This window comes from Protopterus annectens, chromosome 2.part1 (assembly GCF_019279795.1).
Source record: "Protopterus annectens isolate FY-2018-M chromosome 2.part1, PAN1.0, whole genome shotgun sequence".
Classification (NCBI taxonomy): Eukaryota; Metazoa; Chordata; order Ceratodontiformes; family Protopteridae; genus Protopterus; species Protopterus annectens.
This window is the reverse complement of record NC_056729.1, coordinates 31,977,330-31,994,930: the sequence shown is the minus strand read 5'-3', so window position 1 is coordinate 31,994,930 and position 17,601 is coordinate 31,977,330. Positions and strand designations below refer to the sequence as shown.

Genomic DNA, 17,601 nt, shown 5'->3' with positions numbered 1-17,601 from the left:
CCACACAGCATGCATCTATAATTCAGTATGCAGATGACACTACCTTAATCTGTGCTGCACAAAACATTCCCACCCTCCTGCAAACAACTCAACTAGCATTCTCTGACGTTGAAAATTACCTTACCAAAGCCCAACTTATCCTCAATCCAAAGAAAACTCAGCTTATGATTATAACCAGTTCTAACAAAAACACTAACAGTCAATTCACTATCTACTCCACTAATGCTACTCTAATTGCTCCAGTGGCACAGGCTAAGCTATTGGGAATAACCACAGACTCCCACCTAACATTTGATAGTCATCTCAACTTAACTATTAAAAACGTACATGCCAAACTGGGGTCACTCTACCGTATCAAACCATTTCTTACAAACACAAGATCAGCCATTGCTCGCTCCCAACGTCTATCCACCCTACTCTATGCATCTCCCATTCTGACTAATCTCAACAAAACAGAACTAAGCAAAATGGAAGCCTGCTATAACAGAATTGCCCGCTTTGCTGCAAATTGCTCATATAGAACTCATCACTGTACTGCTTTGAGAAAGCTCCACTGGCTTGAACTGCCCAACCTCCTAACCTACAATCAGCTCTGCCTCCGTCATTCTATTACTTCCTCAGTAAGTGTCCTGCCCTCAAAAACCTCGTACAACATTACTCAGCCAAAAGGCCTCTTAGATCATCAAGCATACTACGACCAGAAGTCACCAACAGCTACAATAGCTTTGGAGATGCACTATATAGTAGTTCAGTGGCTAAAACATGGAACTCTGTCCCTACTAGCATTCAAAACACATCATCCAAAGCCTCCTTTAAAGACCTCATCAGGCAACATCTCAAGCAAAGTTGGCAGTGCCATGATTACTCACCAGGCTAGTGAAAGCGGATAACATATACATACTAAATCTAGAACACTTGATAATAGTTTTCAATCTTACTCACAAACACTAGCTAATCTACAATGTATGCACTGTACCTGTGTACTATGTATGTATTTTACCTATGTTCCAAATTTCAGCTGTACACCACAAATCTATTAATTACCTTTATTTTTAAAATTAATATTTTTTTGTTCTCTCCACTGTAACTGTTTATGTGCCGCATACCACTGTAAAAACATGTCTCTTGTAATTTGTGCATATACTGATCATGTCTAAATAACTAAATGTGTCTGTAATTTTTCTTTGTGGAACTTTTCTTCCTGGGCCTCTGCTGAAAAAGGGCCTTTTTGGCTCAGTCCGACACCCCCAGTTAACAAATGTAAAATAAATAAATAAAATAAATATATATACACACACACGTGACATGAATGTTAGTTTTGTACTTATTGCAGCAAATAGCAACACATTGTGCAACACTGGTACTGCCACACCAGATCAGTGACTGTTACTTAGCAGTCAAACAGCAGGGGTAAGTCACTTTTATTTACCTCATTGAGGAGTAAATGAATACCTGTCTCTGTCCGTGATTTCACAAATATTCCCTGATTTTGCCTTGTAATCTTGCTCCAACCTTCCTAAAAAAAGTCTTTATTTGCTGGTAAATCATTCAAAATTACAAGTCAGTCAATAAATCCAGACATCAGTTTTATATTTCTTGCTGTCCAAAAAAATGCATGTTGATTCAAAATGTGTTATTCTAGTACATTTTTAGCGAAGCAGAGAAATATTTAAAATGTGCCCCTTATTTTGAGCCTTTATTTTGCTATTAGTTTTGTTACTGAGCAGAATTCTTCAGCAAAGACATTGAGAGTTATAGTATCTGGTGTTCTGCCAGTACTTTTTAAACTGCCTGAAAGAGAAAATGCGCCTGACAGTCAGAAGCACTGGCTCTTAATATCCAAGGTGTGCACTAACATCAGTCAATCTGGGCTGCTGATTGATCTCTTTAGTGCTTACCTTGCTCATGTTCATTATTAGTTTTATCCTAACAGGATCATAATCACAGTCCTAAGGTTAACGAGTGTAATGGAAAATTAATTCATTTTTTCTCCTCGTTTTCTGCAACCTACAGCAGTTTTTGTGGGCCCCCCACACAGTCAAGTACGATTAATAGGCCCCCCTGCAGCCATGGGGACTGCAGATACCTAAAGCTGGCTATGTTAGTTTTCATGGGCAAGATGTCTACCAGCAGGGTTTAACTAAGCCAGTGGCATTATGTCAGTGGTAAAATATTTAATGGAATTGCGAAGTCTGTTACTTGACAAAACACCATTATTATAACTAAAGACCTTTGAATTTTGAAGGATATATAAAGAGTTATTACCCACCTGGTTTATTAAGCATACATCATTGCTGTACTAGCTTTTGTTGGTTTAACAGACATGTTACAAAATATCAAGATAAGCTAACTTGCTATGGTTAGGAGCCCCCTAGGACCAGGAGGCCCCCAGCGACCGCAGGGTACACTGGTCCCTAAAGCCAGCTATGACTGTAAGGACATTTACTCACTCTTTGCATGGTTTACAGGTTATACAATGTACCAAAGATATTCACAGGTGCCATCATCATATACTCAGCCTCATACTAACACTGTCATAGAGAGGTATTTACCTGTTTTCTGCCAGTGATCGCTCCTTAGCATCACCAAAGAGCAGTACCCAATCATGTTAGCTTTCTACACTGCTTGCTTCCATTTATGCAAACTGGACAAACCACCTCCATGATCTCTGACCCCTTACATTTTCACTTTTGCCTCAAGATATTGTGGTTCAGTCCATTCTTACAGTTCTGCAAAAATCACCCTTTTACCCCTTTTCACTACCTTGTGCATCTAAACTTTTGCATATCATCGGCAAACGGAGATCTTTTCATATTTTCTAAAATATTGCACACACATCGAAAGGAAACAGCCATAGTGCTGACCAGAAAACTGCTACTGGTAACAGTCTTTTCATCTAAATGGATTTCACTTTGACTACCCTCGTACATTTTTATTATGTCTTACCTATGCTTCTACTGCTACACACAAATTCTAAACTGTTCATTAAGGATTAAGTAAAGCCAATTTCTATTTTCAGGTCTACTTTCTTGGATAAAGAGAAACAGTGACACAAGATTAGTAAATCTTCTGCATGCTGCCCTGAAAGCACAATTTAGATAAAACAATGCTGTGATATAGGTTACAAAGGAGAATTAAACATCTTGCAGACAAAACAGACATTTGCATTGATTTTATATTTAATTGCTGAACAATTGGTTTATTTTACAGGTTTCAAGTCTGATGTCTAAAAGGTCTGTAGATTAGAACTGGGACAAAATGGGAAGTATCTATTGGAAAGTCACAGTGTAGAAACATCAGTACACTGTTTCTTGACAAGCTAGACACAGGACTCTAATGTAAATGTTTTCTAAAGTGGTAACTGTCTAGTGAATTGGTTAACTCATGGGACTATGGCATTACACTGAACACACATTCTACCAAGACTTGAAATACTGAGCCTAAACACTGAATTCTAGCATTATCGAATAAAACATTACAGACCTCCTACAACCCCAACAAAACACACACACACACAACATACCTACACTTAAAAACACATTAAATGAAAGACAGCAGAACAACATGGAAACAAATCAAAAACACATTTACTCACTGTACTGTTATCTAAATAAAGAACATTTCATTTTTGGGTCATGTACTCGTATGACAAAACCATAAACCCCAAAATGAAATGTTTTCGCAGGGGGCAAGCCCCCTCCCTCCACCCGCATCACCTTACCCCACACAAATTTAATATACACCCACTGCAACACTGCACATCAGTGAGGAAGAGAGCAAGACTAACTCCTACTGTACCTCAATTTCCACAACCATACCACAGCACATTTTGACAAAACAATGACTTGATTAACAAGACATTGAATCATTGCTTCAACCAACAAGCTATCAATAAAATTAAGGGCTTCCAACTGATAATGCTTCTGTATAAAAGTGGCAGTCTTCGCAGACTTCATTAAAAACTTTTGAAAAGGCAAGAATTAGACACCAGAGTGCAGACAAAATAATGACCACAGAAAAAACTGCATGTGAACCAATTTTCTAGTTGATGAAAATTTTGGCCAGCACTTCATGCACTGAAAAAAGGCTGGTTAAAATCAAATGCATCCGTTAAATCCTCAATAATGGCAATGCAGATTTGAAAACACTGATGAAATCAGTGTCACCACTGTCCCCCCGCCCCAGTTCACGTGATAGACTCAATGGTTCCTCCGTCACCCAATTGAGCTATTCACTCCTCCTCCAAAGGGACCAGAACTCGACTCTCAGGGTAGTTTATCACCCAAACCCATTTTTCCATTCCTAGGGAGCACAAAGGCAACCCCATCCTCACACTCAGGAAACAGGCTGGGTAAATCCCCTCCTGGGAATGAAGCCCTACTTTCTATTAATTCCTTGGATATAGACTCACCAGTCCTCTCCCCCGATTACAGGAGAGTGGTTGGTAGTAGGGGAGTAAGCCAGTCAGTTGATCAACTTAACTGAACCAACTTAACTGAATCTCCTACAACAACACTCCTAGCATTATAAAAGCAGTCTGTCAAAGTGTACACTACTACACATGACACTCCTGAATTTTGCATAGCAAGCAACCCTAGGCAGTTGGTGTTAACAGCTGCTCTCTAGCAGATGTTACTAGTGGAGTGGGGCTAATGCTCTCTCTTACAGGATAGGCAAATTGGTGCTGGCTGCTAAATCCCATCCTCTCCACCTGGTCTCTCCAGTGGCATGCTGCTAGCTGATTATTAGTCATTTTAGCTGTTGTCCTGGCTTATTCCCTCTAGAGAGTTCTACACCAAGGTGGAGGACCATTACCATTAATTATTCAAGATTACAAAAATTTAAATCTACAGATTGATGCCACAAGAACTATTCTTTCTGCACATCAAGTTAAAACCTGCAGTATTGTAGGTAACAGTCACCCACACCAAAACCTAATATGAATTTCATTAATGTATAAGGGCAGAATGATTATTTTTGCTGAACTTCATACTCAAGTACCCTAATATACTTTTTTTCAGAGTTTAATAAGCAGTTCTCAAAGGAGAACTGATGTATGGCTTTTCAAACACAGGTGCCAAAAGCAGTGCGCACCTTATTTGCTATGTGCAAGTGAAAGCGTGGAATGTTTTATTACACTCTGTTTACATTAGGATGAGTATGTGACCCCTCTTTTGGATAAAAAATGCAGTAAGTACTCGGACTATCTACTGGGTTTTTTATTACATCACAACTAAAAATCACACCTCTCTCCTGAACAAGGAGTTTCTTCTGTCACTGGATTCATGCCTGGCCATCAAAAGTATTCATATTGTACACAGTGGCACAACTACATGATGATAAAGCAATGTATGCATTTGCAGATGACAAACCACGCATTCTACAGAAAAGTTTTGCCATGCTTTTCTTAGAAACTTGGAAAACTTTCAAATGTTTCAGAGTATTATTTGAGTATGCAGTGCAGGGCATCACCAGAAAGCAGCAAAGCCATTAAAGTGCTCTTTGCTTGCCATTTGGTTCACAACAAAACCACCACATTTTTCTGTACACTCGGACAAACCTTTTTATTACCCACTGCCTACCAGCTACCCACTCTCACATAATCAGCACATGCATTCCACCTTGGAGTAAGAGTTAATCATGGGAGGCCAACACTAACAGACCATAAAGAATTTTCTTATTTTTATAGCTTCCCAATTCCCACAGTGGCTGATGTGCAGAAACACATGTATAAGGGGCCTGGAATGCCTTCCGCAATAGGGCACGCATGGGAATGTACAGATCCAGGAAAGTTACACTGTGCGCATGACATGGCAAAGTCATACATATACCACAACTATATGCTGTATTCTACGCACTATTTACTCCAGTAGGTACCAAGACTGCAGTGAGCAGGATAACTTCCCTCCAGGATAGGCAGACTTACATTAATTGTTCACTACCACTTTCATCAGCCAGCACTCCAGTTGCTAATCAGCCTTGGGTCAACTGGGCTGTAGCCTAGACTTCAACCTGTGTGACACATTTCAGAAGAAAGTACAATCATGTAAGTAAACATACCACAAAAAAGTTATGCACCATAACATTCCATCTGTGTTGGCCAGTTTCATTCTTCCTCAGATATTGGGGTCGGATCTGACTTGGACAATTTTTCCAGCTTATGGAACACAAACTCTGGAGCTCCTCCCTGATCCATAATGCACTAGTCACCTACCATACCTCACATCTTGTTTGCTGACCTTTAAGCCTATATAATACTTAATAAATAAAATGGGATGAGATTAACTGTATCTGGAGCTCAAATAAAGGAACACTGGCTGCTTTAGTATCTTCTAATCCTTCCAGATGTCAAACTACAGTGTGTTGGAGGGAGGGGAGCTGAAGAATGAAAATGGACAACACAGGTGGGTACCTTATGGTGAGTACATAACTTTATCTAATGATGGCATTTTCATTCATTCAACTGTTGGGACAGTCCCCAGCTACCTAAATCCTGGGAGGATTCTAAGGAAGGATATTCCTGAGCACCACCGAGCTGAAGGCTACTCTTCTCCTAGAGAACAGATCCAATTTGAAATAAGCAATAAAGGTATGAGGATTACCCAAGTTGCAACTGCGCAAATATCATCCAAGGAAGATCTGGATAAAAATACTGAAGAATTTGCCACAGACCTAGTGGAATGGGCTTTTCGAGGTTTTGACAAAGATAAACCCATTTTTTTTTGTAAACAAAAGAAATACAATCAATCACTTAACCATATGGTTAAGTTCACTTTAGTAATTGGTTTGCCCAATTTTGAATCCGAAAAGCAGACAATTCAATTTCCTGAAAATTTCTGTCCTATGCACATAAAAACCTGTCTGTGAACATCTAACAGGTGCAACATATACTCTCCTTTGTTTGAAAAAAATGGAAACAAAACTGGAAGTTTGACAGTTTGATTAATATTGGATTCTGACACCACCTTAGGAAAGAAGGATGGGTTGGTTCATTAAGGGCACCCTATCTTTACGAAAACTCAAATGAGGCTTAAAAGATAGGGCTTGAAGTTCTGAGATTCTTCCAACAGATGTAATGGCCACTAAAAAGACAGTCTTCCAGGTTAAAAGTTTTAGTTCACATTTGGCTGACACTTTAAAGGGACACTGGGTCAAAGACTCAAACCCAACTCAAATCCCACAGGGGAGTGGGATATTTAAAAGGGAGTCTAAGAAGAAAGGCTCCCCTTACAAAGTTTGGAAGAAGCTAAAAATGAACTATTTACTCCAATTTGAAAATCAGAAAGGACAACAGGTTGTACTTTTATAACTGAAAAACTAGCACCTTCATTAAAAACTGTAGCTAAAAACTCAACAACTTTAGGTCCTGGTGCTGAAAAAGGGTCTGTCATTTTGCTGAACCCAAATACACCTTTTCCATTTGCTTCTGTAAATTTTTTTCTAGTTGAGGCTTTTTGGGAGAATAAAAGAATGTGGTGGACAGGGGAAGAGAGCCTGGGCTGTCTTGCTACCAATAGAAGTGGAGAAAACATGCGGCCAATTTCAGGCCTAAGATGTCCAAGTATATATCATGTCTGTCAGATGAGACAGGTTATCTGCGACTGGATCCAGAACTCATGGCGGGTGAAGCAGATGAGACCAAAGAAAGGGGAACCAAATCTGGCAAGGCCAATAACGACCAATGAAAATGACTATGCTCTTCAATCGAGATACTTTCTGAAGGAATTTGAGGAAAAGAGGTATTGGATGCAAGGCATACAGGAAACCAGAAGAGGCCAGTCGTGGAGAAGAGCATCTCTCGGTGATTCCCAAAGTGGAAGGACCATGGCAAAGAATCTGCTGCACTTGTTAAGGGGAGATGCAGCAAAGTTGGCCCCATCAACAGAATATCTTTTCTGCCACTTTCATGTTGAGTGACCACTTGTGAAGCACTAGAATGGGCCTGCTTAACTTGTCTGCTATCCCACTGGATGTCCCCTGAATCTGCATTATCAGAAATCGATTGGATAAGATCACCCATTGCACACACACAAAGCTTCATCACACAGGGATATGATTTTGTTCCTCCTTGTTTGTTGATGTACCAGACCACTGATATATTGTTTGTCTGAACTGCAATCGTCCCAGAGGGGAGAGGGTCTTGGAAGGCCTGCAACGCTAGAAGGACAGCTCTTACTTCTAGGAGATTTATAGGTGTATTGGCCTCTTTGGGGGACCAATGCCTTGGATTGTCTTTCCTGAAAAACTGCCCCACCCGATTTGGGAAGCATCCACAGCAACTATGCTCTTGGGCTGAGGGAGAGTGAAGGGGTTTACCTTGCATTATCTGACTGGACTAAATCCACCAAAGGAGGTCATTTTTGCATCCCTGAGTTATCTTGATTTAGGTGGAGAATGTCTGGTGAAGAACAGACTACTGAGTCACTTGGGTCCACTGAAAAATTCTCGTGTGGTATCTAGCTAACGGGACCAAAACTATCGCAGCAGACATTGACCCCAAATCTCTAAGGACCAATCAAATTGAGAGAGAGGAATTCTGAATGATCTTTTTAACCTGGAATAGTATGGTTTGTACCCTTGTTTAAGGAAGGGAGGCTGTCAAGGAGACTGTCGAACAAACCTCTGCTAAACTCTATTTGTGATGGTTCTAGTTAAGATTTCTTGTGATTGATAGTAATCCCCAGGTAAGAGCATAACTGGAGTACATAATCTCGAACTTTGATCAGAGATGTTTGGTCAGAGCGGTTAAGAGCCAGTCATCCAAGTAAGGAAACACCCGGAATCCTTGCAATCTCAAGTGAGCTGCCAGTACTACTATGCATTTGGTGAACACCCTTGGGGCTGCCATCAGACCAAAGGACAGAGCTCTGAAATTGTTAATGACTAGCTCCCTGCCGGAAGCATAGGTACCTTCTGAATCATCTGTTCATCTTTATATGATAGTATACATGCTGAAGATCTACTGAGCACATCCAGTCATCCTTGTGCAGAAAGGGCAGAATTGACTGAACCATGACCATCTAAAGCTTGGTGTACTGAACTGACTTCTTCAGATTGCTGAGCTCTAAACTTGGTCTCCAGTCCTCTGTTTTCTTTGGCACCAAAAAGAATCTAGAGTAAGTTCCAGATTCTTTCTGGTCTGGGGGGGACCTCTTGGATGACCTTTTTCCTAGCAACTTTTTTTTATTTCTAGTGCTGCTGCTTTCCTCTGATCGGGTGAAATATTTGGAATTTTGTTTCCTGTTAAAGGGAGTAAGGAAAAGAGTATTATATAACAACTGGAAATAATCTTCTGCATCCATGAATCTTTTGTAATCTCTACGCATACTCTGGTGCAGGGATAAACATCCACAGACTGCCTCCAGGGGTGGGCATTCAGGCCTCCTTTCAGGAGCACTGACAGGATCTGTAAGAGAAAGCATCTCTGGACCACTGGTTTTGAGAGCCTCCTCTGCTGAGTGGGTGGCATCTTCCTTTAGAGTTCCTCCCTCTGCTCCTGGTGGAACTATCACCACATGGATCTTGGAAGGGAGCCTGGGACTTACTGAACCAAATTTTTCGGACCACCTTGTCGATTTTTAGAAACCGTCCTTTGAGGAGTCAAAAAACATACAACCATAGCAGACAGGGTTTCCCCATCCTGCTCACACCTGGATAATGTGTCTTTAACCTTGGGGCCAAATAAAGAACTTCCATCAAAAGGAGCACTGACGAAGGAAGACTTGAAGGGCTCTTCAAAAATCACATAGGCGCATCCAGTCATGCCTCCTAATGGAAATGCCTGAACCCACTGTCCCTGAGGTACCTTCAGCTGCATGCAAGATGAGCCTCATTGACTAATTTGAAACAAGACTATAGGGTAACTTACTGTGAGGCAATCAAAAGCTCTCTGCCTCAGAAGTAATGGTTAAGGAGAGGGATTTAGGGAGTTCTTCAATCAAATCCCTCTGGAGTTTGGTAAAGTGTGTCAAATAATTCAGAGACCGAAGTGTAAAATTCGCTGAAACCTACACATGCTTCCCTCATCTGTCCAGTGTCCTAGACAGAATAGTTGTATAAGAACTTACTATAAAGTTAGATGCTCTTCTCTTCCATGTGCAGTTATTCACAATAGGGAGGTTGGTCTATTGGCCGGATGTCGGCGCTGGAGCAGCAAAGTCTTGTTGTAGGAGGGTACATGTAACATCCTGTGCCAGGGCAATAAACTGACAGAGTATAAAAGTGACGTCTGCATGTACCCTCTTCAGAATGGACTGCCGCACACACTAGTACTCTTGGAGGTTTAATATGGGTGAAAGTTGGTAGACCCTAGAGTCTCACATGTACACTAGAATAAGGGTACTTGGAAGGCTGTGATTAGTAGAGAAGTTAAAAGGAAGGCAGGATGACAATGTGCCCACAGGCAAGTAAGGTACAACAGGTAACAGGTAGGTGAGCTAGAGGGGACAGGAAGGGAGGGACTGAATATACTGCAACATGGAAGAGAAGGACATCTAAGGTTTTGGTAAGTTCTTACAAAACTATTCTATGTCCTTCTATTCTCATGTTGCAGTACTCAAAACAGTAGGGAGAGTGCCAAAGTTTTAGTTATGAACCTGGGTGGAGGATCTGTGTCCTTGGTCAATGAGACCCTGAAGAACAGACCTGGTGAACCCAGCTCTAGCCCTGGAGGCTAGGTCCCATTTGCAATGTTTGCTAAAGGTGTGCACTGAGCCCAAAGTGACAGCTTCCACAATTGAGGCATAGTCAACCCCCTTGAAAAAAGGAGCTGAGGAAGCAGCTGCTCTGGAAGACTGCGATTTGACGTGCCCTTGTAAGGTTTTACCATGAGCAGAATAACATATTCCAATGGATTTTGAGATCCATGAAGAAATAGTTTGTTTGGTGACTGCCTTCTCTAGAGCCCTAGGATGGAAGGAGATGAAAAGCTGATCAGATTTTCTAACAGGTTTTGTTTTGTCTAAGTAATACCTCAGTTGTCTGTGTACATCTAGAGAGTGCAGTGTCCTCTCCGAGGCATTTGGGGTTAGGGTAAAAAAAGTACAGTTTTGTACCTACCATAAATGTAGATGTTCGAGTGCTAATACAGCTGCAGTCATAACAGATGGGTTCTTCCTGCCGTCAGGCGGGTCCTCGGTCGGCCGAATTCCAAAGTCTAGGTCCGGCGTCGGTTGTCGTCGCTTCTTCGCGACAGGGGTATAAAAGAACCAGCCGACGCCATTTTCTTCAGTTTTTCTTGCCCCAGATGTCAGGTGCCCCCAGAAGGAAGGCAAAACATAAATTTATGTAGTAAAGCAAATGCAATATAATCAAAAAACAGTAGTTGCAAGCAAATACACCATAAAAGAATACCCCAAATGAGGTTGTATGAGGAGGTGTTAGCCATAAGGCCTGTCCCAAGAGGGGAAGGAGGGAGGGAAACCTGGACTGCAGCTGTATTAGCACTCTAACATCTACATTTATGGTAGGTACAAAACTGTACTATGTTCATCGTGCATACAGCTGCAGTCATAACAGATGGGTAGAATCCCAATGCTAATAAAGGGGTGGTAGGCACTAAGTGGAACTAGGTGGAGCCAGGATGCCCTGCAAGATTGCAGTGGCAAAGCCCGCTCTAGTTTTGTAGTATAATGGTAGGTGATAGTGCTTGGAGAAAGTATGTACAGAACTCCAAGTGGCTGCTTCCAAAATATCTTTGGTAGGAACCCCCCTGAGGAAAGCAGCAGAGGTAGCTGTGGCCCTTGTGGAGTGAGATCTGATGCCTGTAGGTACAGTTTTACCATGAAAAGAGTAACAAAAGCGTATGCAGTGGGCTATCCATTTTGAGATTGTCTGTTTGAAAATAGGCTTCCCTTGAGAACCTGTAGCATAGGACACAAAGAGTTGCTCTGATTTTCTGAAAGGCTTTGTTCTGTCCAAATAATAATGGAGCTGTCTGTGAATGTCCAAGGAATGTAGTAGCCTCTCCCCTTTGTTTTGTGGATTAGGGTAAAACGTTGGTAAGTAGATAGCCTGATTCAAGGCTACCCTGGATACTACCTTTGGCATAAATGAAGGATTGGTTCATAAGGAAACTCTGTCCTGATGGAAAATGATGAAAGGCTGCACAGCCATGAGGGCTTGTAGTTCCGAAACCCTGCGTGCTGAGGTGATAGCTAGAAGGAAGGCTGTTTTCCATGACAAATATTGCAGATCTGTTGAAGCAGCTGGCTCAAAAGGAGGCAGGGTTAGTTTTTCTAGAATGAAATTGAGGTCCCAAGCCGGTACTGGTTGCTTCCTTGCGGGTTTTATATTCTTAGCCCCTCTGAGGAACTGTCTTAAGAGAGGGTGAGAGAATAAAGGAGGATCAGTGTTGTACTCTGCAGAAATGGCTGAGGCATGGATTTTGATGGAGAAGAATGAAAGTCCACTGCTTAGCAGCTCGGCTAGATACTGTAGTATTTGAGGTAAATTCAGTATTCCAGGATTCTGACACTTTTTCTGATTCCAGACACAAAACCGTTTCCATTTTGCGGAGTAGGCTTTTCTAGTAGAAGGCCTTCTGGCCTCCAAAATGACATCCTGCACCTCATTGGAGAGTAGGGTCTGCTGTGAATTTAAGGAATCCTCCATGCGGCTAGATTGAGTGTTTTCAGCTGACTGTGAAGAGTTTTGAAGTTGTGCTGAGTCAGTAGAAGAGGCATTAGAGGCAGGATCCATGGTGGGGAATGCGTCAGGCTCCTCAGGAGTGGGTACCAGTGTTGTCTTGGCCAGTCTGGAGCAATGAGAATCATCTTTGGTTTGTCTGCTCTGGCTTTTAATAGAACTTTGGCCAGCAGTGGAAGAGGTGGAAAGGCATAAACCGTCATTGTTGTCCAACTGACCAGGCCTGTGGATGAAAGGTCCTTGAGCAGAATTTTGTCAATTGGTAATTTCTGTGGGTGGCAAAGAAATCTATGTCTGGCCTTCCCCATGCTTGAATTATCATTGTAAAAATTTGAGGATGCAACTTCCATTCGTGTGGATCTGTCATATTTCTGCTCAGGTTGTCTGCCAGTGCGTTTTCCTTCCCTGGCAGGAATTGTGCTTGATGTTGGATTTGCAATTCCAGAGCCGTGTTCCAAAGGGACATGGCTAGTCTGCACAGGGGATATGAATGAGTTCCTCCCTGTTTGTTTATGTACCACATCACTGTGGTGTTGTCTGTTCTTATCAATAGCTGCCCTGGATGCAGTAGGTCTTTGAAAGCCATAATAGCATTTATTACTGCTAGCATTTCCTTTTGATTGATGTGTAGGTGCTTTTCTTTTTGTGACCATTTGCCCTGAATGCACCGATCTGTCATGTGCGCCCCCCCAGGCGTAGTCCGAGGCGTCTGTTGTGATGACTTGATTTGCTTGAGGCTTGCAGACTGGGAGACCTATGTTTCTTTGGCATGCTCGAGCCCACCACAGAAATTCCTTTTGAAGACATGGAATCAGTGGTATGATTGTTTCCAAACTGTGGCTGTGTTGAGACCATAAGTTTTTTAGGTACCACTGAAGTTTCCTCATATGCAGCTTTGCACATGGGATTAGCAGGATGCAAGATGCCATGAATCCCAGAGCCTGCAGGATTTTCCTTGCAGTCAGCCTGGTGAAGGTCGCCAGTTTTCTGAAGTACTGAGTTAATTGCCCTTGTTTCTCTGGCGTGAGGTAGGCCATCTGGGTGTTTGTATCCAAGCTGGCACCCAGGAAAATTATTGTTTGAGAGGGTATTAGTCTTGACTTCTTTTTGTTGACTGTGTATCCCAGAGATTTCAACAACATTATTACAAACGCCAGGTGTTTCAGAAGAGTGTGTTTGCTGTCCGCTTGGATCAGGCAGTCGTCCAGATATGGGTATATTTGTATCCCTTGAAGTCTGCAGAAGGCAATTACTGATGCCAGGCATTTCGTAAACACTCTGGGCGCAGTAGATAAGCCAAAGGGCAATGCAGAGAATTGATAATGGGATGAACCTGCAAGAAATCTGAGGTATCTTCTGCAATCTTGTATGATTGGGACATGCAGGTATGCCTCCTTGAGGTCCAATGTCACCAGCCAAGACTCCTTGCCCAGCATGGGAAGAAGCTGCTGTAATGTGAGCATCTTGAACTTTGGTACGAGTAAATATGTGTTTAGGATGGATAGGTCCAAAATAGGTCTCCAATCTTTGCCCTTCCTTGGTACCAGGAATAGTCTGGAATAAAAACCTTGACCCTGTTCTTGTGCAGGTACCTCTTAAATAGCTTTCATGTCCATGAGATCTGAAATTTGTTTTTGTGCCTCTGCCCTTTGATTGTGTGGAAGGTTTGGCATGCCTCTCATTTTTGGTAGGGTGTGAAAGTGGAATCTGTAGCCTCGGTCTATAATGTCCAGGATCCATTTGTCTTTTGTGACAATATGCCAATTTTTCGAAAATAATGCCAGTTTTCCGCCTAAAGGTGCTGCCATTTGAGCCTTGCTTGGCATGCAAAGGGGAAAGTCATTGGGTCTGCTTTCTGAATGGCTGTGAACTATCCTCACCCCCTCTTGGTGTAGGTGTTTGCCATTGTCTGCCTCTAAATGATCCTTGAGATTGCCCTCTACCTCTCAGGCACCTGTATCTACCTCTTTGAGGTCTGTCTGTGGCTGGAAAGGACCAATGTTTTGAAGGCCAATTTCTACTGAAATGTGGCGGTTGTACCTGTAGGAAATCTTTCACTGTTTGTATTGATTTTGCCTTTTCCTCCATTTTCTTTAATACCTCCTCAGCTTTAACACCAAACAATACATCTCGTAATTTAGCTTTGACATGATCTGGTAAGGTTTGCTCTTTGAGCCAAGCATGTCTACGCATGACTGATCCTGTAACAGCAGCTCTACAGGAGGCCTCTAAAGCATCAAAACCACATTGCAAGGTATGTTTACCCACTTGCTCTGCACTATGCAACAAATCCTGCACCTCCTTCAAGTCTGGTTGTTCAGGTTGTGACATTTTGCTTTTCAACTGAGATAACAAAAACTGTTGATACTTTAACATATGGAACTGACAGTTTAATGCCCTCATGGTTAAAGTGGCCGAGGTGTATACCTTTTTCCCCACCTTTCTAAAGCTCTGGAATCTCTCTCTGAAGGTAATGGATTTTTGGCAGTGGAGGCCTTAATTCCCTTGGGACCCTGTGAAATAGTTTCTGGGTCAGCCGCATGGCTTTGTATAGGAATTGGTGTGAATCAGGCACCCGGTAATACCTGTCAGGCTTGACTGGAGCTGGAGGTAAAGAATCTGGGTTAAGGCTGGCCTCTGAATACACATCATCTAATATGTCTAAGACAGGAGGTATAGCCAGAGGCCTGTGCTGAGGGAGCAAGAGGAAATCCCTGAGCCTTTTCTTGGAGTCTGAGTACTCTTGGCCTTCCCAGTGGAAGTGTTCCCTCAAGGTATGCAGGGTTTCCCCAAAAGAGTAATCCTCAGGGGGGAGACAGAGGGAATGGACTTCCTCTGCATCAGAATCTTCGAAGGGGGAGTAAGAATGTTCCTGGTCCTCAGAATGCTCTGAAGTAATGGAGGCCTGGTCCGAGGAAAGGTATTCTTCCTCCACTCTAGGCCTTTTGTCCGGGGGGGGGGGGGGGGGGGGGGGTTGAGTACCCCTGATAAGAGTAATCAAATCCTCAGCCATTTTGAGCATCTGCTTTTTAGGCATGGGGCCTTGAGGAGCTTGTCTTTTAGAATGCATGGCTGCTTTAGATTTAGTGTAAGCCTTAATGGAAAAAAAAAGGCCTGAAGACACCTTGAGAGGTGGCAGGCCTGTCTGAACTCTGAGTTTCCCCGCCAAGAGTGACTTCAGTATCTGTAGTCGGGGTGTGGGCCGAAGAGCCTGCGACCTCGGGCACAGAAGACACCGCTAATGAAGTGTCATTGGTAGTCAGGGGCTGCATAGGTGCCTCGCTGAGAACCGGAGCACATGTAGTCGGCTTTAGCGTGGTGTCGGTAGAAGTCGCGGACCTCGTATGTTGGTCCTTATCTTTACGTAGTTTACTCAAAATTGGAGTCGGAGTATCCGACGACATGTTGTAATTAAACTTTTTGCCAAAATAGTGTTGGGCGAACTCCGCCCGACGCTTAATAGTGTCTGTTGAATGTAGCATAAAAACGACAGGCCGAGACATCGTGGTCTGGGCCTAAGCAAGGTATACAAAGGGAATGGAAATCCTTATGCAGTATTTGCTTCCCACATGAAATGCAATTATTAACTTTGTCTGACATCGGTCTGAGGCAAGAAAAGTTTCCCCAACGGGGTACTTAACGTTCTAGAAGTCTTCGGTTGAAAAATATTCGTAATCTCAGGAGCTGGCCGACCGGCACTTGCTAACTGCTTCTGCTTCGGGCACCGCGCTGCAAGAAAGACTGAAGAAAATGGCGTTGGCTGGTTCTTTTATACCCCTGTCGCAATGACGTCAGGGAAGAAGCGACGACAACCGACGCCGGACCTAGACTTTGGAATTCGGCCGACCGAGGACCCGCCTGACGGCAGGAGAACCCATCTGTTATGACTACAGCTGTGTGCACGATGAACATCAGGAAGGTTAATGGTTTTGTTTAATGAAAGTTCATTAACCACCTTAGGCATGAAAGAGGGATTAGTCCTAAGGGCAACTCTGTCCTTGTGGAAAATGAGGTAAGGAGGGATAAGCATAAGGGCTTGTATCTCTGATAACCTCCTGGTGGAGGTGAGGGCAACTAGTAGGACAGTTTTTCTAGGACAAAATTCAGGTCCCAAGATGGAGGGATAGGCTTCCTAGGGGGTCTGATATGAAGAACATTCAGGAACAGCTTGACCTCTAATCTAGAAGCCAGCAGTGGTAACATGGGCAGACAGGCAGAGATGGTACATAAATGGACTTTAACTGATGAGTTAGTTCCGAGTGAAGGAGCTCTCACAAATAGGAAAGGATCAAAGGAACAGGGCTAGTCATAGGGCCCTGGCCTTTCCTCTGACACCACCTGCAGAATCTTTTCCATTTAGAAATGTAATTTTTTCCTGGTGCTAGGTTTCCTGGCCTCCTGCAGGGCACAGTACATGTCCTCTAAGTATAGCTGTCTGAAGGGGATTAGAACCCCATCACCCATAAGGTCAGCTTTAAGTTGTTCACTTAAGGGTGTAGTAGAGATCCCCTGTTCTGTATGAGCAAGTCTATTTAGCAGGGTAACCTGTGGTGACTGCCCTTAGTTAGTAGATAGAGAAGGGGAAACCAATGCTGCCTTGGCCAGTAGGGGGTCACCAACAGGATTTTTGGTTTGTCCTTCCGGATTTTGAGGACGACTTTCTGAATCAGTGTGAAGGGTGGAAAGTCATAGAGATACATTCCCCCCCCAAAAAGGAGAAGGTGTCCACTTTCCAGGCTTGTGGATGTGGGACCCTTGTGCAAAATATGGGCATCTGTTTGTTCTGGGAGGAGGCAAACAGATCTAGGTGTAGAATACCCCACCTATGTACAAGATCTAGGAATACCTCTCTGTAAAGCATCCATTCGTGACAGGGAGCTGAAGTTCTGCTTAGAGAGTCTGCCATGACTTTCTCTGTAGAGGGAATGTACACTGCTACTAGATGGATGTTGAAAT

The 17,601-nt window shown here is 42.9% G+C and overlaps 1 protein-coding gene across 1 annotated transcript in view; it reads right to left on the bottom strand.

Annotated features, from left to right (window-relative positions):
• The window catches only part of ARID2 (AT-rich interaction domain 2), a gene marked incomplete in the record, with an annotated part of 2,057,481 nt that overhangs the window by 1,423,335 nt on the left and 616,545 nt on the right, over positions 1-17,601 (bottom strand).